The following is a 4914-nucleotide window of genomic DNA, read 5'->3' as shown; positions in this document are numbered from 1 at the left end:
AAAGCGATTTTTTATATTTCACAGTTTGCAAGTTATTATCTGCATTTTTAAATTCCAGATGAAGAAAACAGAACTGGGAGGAAAAAAATAAAAATTAGATCTAAATGGTGTATATATGAATGACGGAGTTCTGCTTTTCTCGTTTCTTTTTGCTTTTTGTTTTGTTTCGGGTTGTTGGTTTTCTGTATTGTGTTTGTTGTTGTTGTTGTTGTTGTTGTTGTTGTTGTTTGGGGGGGGTTTTGGGGGGGGTTTTGGGGGGGTGTTGTTGTTTTTTATGGTGTGGGGTTGTAGTTGTTTTTATTTGGGGGTTTGTTTGTTTTTTGTTCTTGTTTCGTTTTGTTTTTGCAAAGTGCCCCAGAACAGTGGGTCTTCAAGCGTTATCAAATGATCAGAAAGCCTGCCCCGAATGAGTTAAACCAACACAATTACACTCGACCGATTACAGGCCAACTGTATGTTCTGTGCAACGCTTGACCTCTATCTGTTACGTATGCAGAACGGACACAAACAACTGCAGGGGTGATTGTAATCTCCGCACAACAACCCTCGCTTGTGTTCTTGATTACCCTACCATTTACCGCGACAGATGGGCTGGTTTTCAGGGTCAGCTTAAGCCCTGCGTCACCCTGACATGACCTTTAAAACTGCCATCTCTAACAAAACCAGACATGATTACGTAATATGCCAGATTCGTGGGGGGGGGGGGTTCATTTCATGTGTAGTCATATTTATGTCATACTTTTTTTTACACTGTTTTGATGCGTAATCGCTAAGCTTTCCTGTTATATTTTTCTTATTGTTTCCTTTTTTTTTAAATTCAGACAATTTGTTTGTTTCGGGATTGTTTCGTTTCATCTCTGGGACAACCGTAAGTAATTTCAGAAAATCATTATCATCATTATTATAATCCGTGCGCAGGACATCCTGAAGGACGAACTTAAATACCGGAAATATCCCAGCATGGCAGGTCTCGCTTTGTAATTGGACCACCCCCTGGCAACCGAATGGCAACTTCTTCATTAAAGCGGTCTACAGTAAACAACGTTGTTTTGTTATAAAAACCTCTCCACTCGGTGTCCACTTCAGTCTATAGATAACTGGACGCTACGACTCATACCTACCTCCATCCATTAGATAGTTCATTCTCTTACTTTCGTCCATGAAAGCTGCTCGTAGCTTTGTTGCCGTGTCCAACCCTGCTGAAAATAAAGTTACCACTGTAGAGAATTGTAAAGATGTCCCGCTCCCTGAAAACATGGACAATGTGCCTCTGCTTGCTTTTCTGCATATTTAGTTCGGGCCTGACTTACAGTTATCCCCCGGAGAGACAGGAAGACTGCGAGGAAATTTGTGAGCTCATGGTACGTTTCTTATGTCTTGTTTTCTTTCTAACTTCCAGATCGTGCATGATGATAGATAGATAGATAGATAGATAGATAGATAGATAGATAGATAGATAGATAGATCTGTCCAAGACTCCAAATCTGTATTCAGATAATTTGATTATGTCGATACAGGAATAAATTGGTGTAATGGTAGGAGTGGAGGCGTTAGGTCGGACGGTACAAAGTAGACAGGGAGGCGAAGAGAGGAGAAAAAGAGTAAGCCTGATCAGGGTACACAACGTCAACTTATCTGGACTCAAACACGTATTTTGAAAGACCAGACTGAAATACGAGGGCTGTCCCACGGAAAACCGGAAAAGGTCCATAAAAGCAACAATCTTTGTCCGATTATAATAAAAATGTAACACATCATACCTCAACATGTGCTTTATTTCTCAATGTAATCACCATCCCGCTGGACGCATTTTTTCCATCGCTGGATGTGGGAGAAGATACAGTCCCTGAAGAATTTTTCGTCAAGGGATTTCAACCAATCTTTCACGGCTTCCACGAGGTCTTCGTCGTCGGTGAATCGCTGTCGAGAAATATGGTGTTTTATTGGTCCAAAAAGGTGATAATCTGACGGGGCCAAGTCAGGACTGTGAGGTGGGTGTGGCAGAACTTCCCAGCCGAACCTTTGGATCCAGTCTTTCGTAGCGTTTGCGGTGTGTGGCGTTGCGTTGTCATGCTGCAAAATGTCTGAGACACTTCAACACGACGCGTCTTGTGGTCAGCTGTCAGCTCTTTTGGGACCCATCGAGCAGAGACCTTTCGATAGTGCAGCTCATCAAACACTATCCTATGGACAGTTGACTTTGAAATGTTTAGCGACTCGGAAATTTCGCGAATTTTTAGGCGCCTGTCTGTTTGAATGAGTTCGTTAACGCGACTCTTGTTGTCCTCAGTCTTGGCAGAAGAACAAGGTCCTGGGTGAACTTTGTCATTGATATCCGTATGCCCGGCTTTGAACTTACTACTCCACTCATATACCTGTGTCTTTGCCATTACTTTCTCCCCGTAAACTGACTTTATTTCAGCGTGTATTTCTATAGGTTTGAGACCTTTTGCGGTCAGAAACCGAATGACAGATCTCACTTCTATCCTTGACCAATTTTCCAAGTGGGTAGCCATCTTTGGAGAACTGCTGTGTTCGTTTGGTTTGTGCGATGCTCATGGTGTTCAATCGGGAAATTCCAATACAATTGTTTTACAAGTGTGCGTTTACAGAATGTGAAAATATTGAATAGTTTTCAAATTACAGCCAAATTCCGGTTTTCCGTGGGACAGCCCTCGTAGATTTTCTGTCAAAGGATAAAACCAATCAAAACACACACGCACAGACACACAGACACACAAACATACACACACAAACACACAAACACAAACACACACACACACACACACACACACACACACACACACACACACACACATACTTACATACACACACTGTATGTATGTATGTATATATATGCATATATTATATCTATTTTTTTAATTATTACTATTGTATACGGTTGAAAGAAAAAACTTATTGAGCTCTTCATTTCAATGAATCTGTTTAATTAGAATTTTTACTCAAACGTTAATTTAGATGTTAGTGTACAAACGTCGACTTTCTTTAAATAATTGCTGCAAAAACCTGGCTCAAATTCTCTACATCAAATTTACGTTTTCATTTTTTTTTTCGAAGTGATCGATTTTTAGAGGATGTCACCATTCCAAAATTTCTGGGTCAATTTTTTTTAACTTTTGGTTTTGAAGATTCCAAAATTCCAATCTGAATACGTAGATCTAATAATTTTTTTGACTTTAAGTTGCGGAATTATTATTATTTTTTTTTTATTTTTTTTTTTTTTGGGGGGGGATGTCTGTCAAACTGTATTTGAATGAAGAATGGGTAAAAATTAGTTAGCAAAGTCTTCTATTAACTCTTTGATTTAGACTATCTGATCCAAATGGTTTCTCCTTAATCTGACTATAATGCGATGGAATAAGTTTGGACGCACATAAAAATTTGAGCAAAAATTATTTGGCCAAAATTCAAGCGCGCTCTCTCTCTCTCTCTCTCTCTCTCTCTCTCTCTCTCTCTCTCTCTCTCTCTCTCTCTCTCTCTCTCTCTCTCTCTCTCTCTCTCTCTCTCTCTCTCTCTCTCTCCTCATTCATCATCATCAGTCTTTTTCACACTGTGTATGAGCCACCAACATGAACTCTCCTTATCCCCTCCTTTGCCCAGATGTATCCCATCTCCTGCACATTGGAATCAAAGTCTCCAAGCACTCTCTTTCTTGCATTTTTTTAAGCAGCTGTTGATAAATGTCTGCAGCCTATCTTAAATTTGTTTTGTAAATTTCCATTTTTTATTCCATAGAGCAGTGCACTTTTGACTCTAGTGTTGGAAATCCTGTATTGGTTTTTGTTCCTTTGATTCCTGACTTCCAGGTTATGTTTCTTAGTTGTATGAAAACACCGCTTGCCCTGCCTATTCTTGTCTTTACATCTACGTCTAGCCTATTCCTTTAGCGTTGTCTATAACTATTATGCTATATTGTGGCGTCTGTGGCCTAGTGGTTCGGCTCTCGGACTCACAACCGTAAGGTTGTGGGTTCGAATCCAGTCAGGAGCAAGACATTGTGTCCTTGGGAGAGGCACTTTACGCGAATTTTTACTCACTTCACCATGGCGGAAATGAGTACCCGGTTAGAGACAGCGAAAGATCTTGTCAGCTTTTTGTGTTTGAGCGCACGAATTTTTACAGCTTGCACTGTAGGCTTCCCGGGAAGTTGAGAATGTTTCTTAGTGTCTTGGATATGCTGGGGTGGTAATTGTTGTAACGCACACAGAGCAGGTCATAGAGCGTAGATATGCGCCTATATAAATACAATATTAATTTAACTAAGTAAGTGAAGGCATTAAATTCCTATTCTAAAATTTGTCGATGAGGGTTGTATAAAACGTCTGCAATTTCCTTTTCTGCAGATGGCGCAGTGTTTTGCAGACGAGGTGTGTGGAGACAGTGTGGTGTGCCAGATGAGCTGTCACGAGAGAGCCTCTTCTTGCTACAGCCGATGTGTGCTCCGATTAGACAGTGAAGGGAAAATACACATCGAGAGGCCCGTAGCTTCCGAGAACACGTAATGGGTTTGATTTTTTTTAAGGCGAAATAAAATCTGTAATCAAAAGAAAACATGTGAGCAATACTTTTGAATTGTTGTGGTTATGTTTCAGTTTCGTTCGTTTGTTTTTGTTTGTGATTTTTGCTACTATGTAATAAATGAAGAAATGGATGTCTGCCAACTTGATGATCTACATGACGGACCATGGCCTGCCTAAGCTGTGTCAATTGTTTGCTTTGCTTTGCTTGCTTTTGTAAAGTGTTTTACGGCCCTCGCAACTGCATAAGGTCATATGAGCGCGCGGGACACACGTAATATTTTCAGTTGGTTGGAAATTTTGAATTTTGCCCGGGTGGCGGCCGAAGCCTACTCTTATCGATTTTAGACCACCAAGGGATCTTTAACGTGCGCAA

The 4914-nt window shown here is 40.5% G+C and overlaps 1 long non-coding RNA gene across 1 annotated transcript; it reads left to right on the top strand.

Moving 5' to 3' along the window:
- Positions 1-1093: 1093 nt before the first annotated feature.
- Positions 1094-4573, top strand: LOC101847844. The gene is made up of 2 exons (XR_220977.3): positions 1094-1361; positions 4365-4573. It is a non-coding gene; the product is annotated as an uncharacterized LOC101847844 (long non-coding RNA).
- Positions 4574-4914: the final 341 nt, after the last annotated feature.

This window comes from Aplysia californica, unplaced genomic scaffold, assembly GCF_000002075.1.
Source record: "Aplysia californica isolate F4 #8 unplaced genomic scaffold, AplCal3.0 scaffold00706, whole genome shotgun sequence".
NCBI classification, from domain to species: domain Eukaryota; kingdom Metazoa; phylum Mollusca; class Gastropoda; order Aplysiida; family Aplysiidae; genus Aplysia; species Aplysia californica.
The sequence above is the reverse complement of the archived record's forward strand: the minus strand, read 5'-3'. Positions and strand labels throughout refer to the sequence as shown.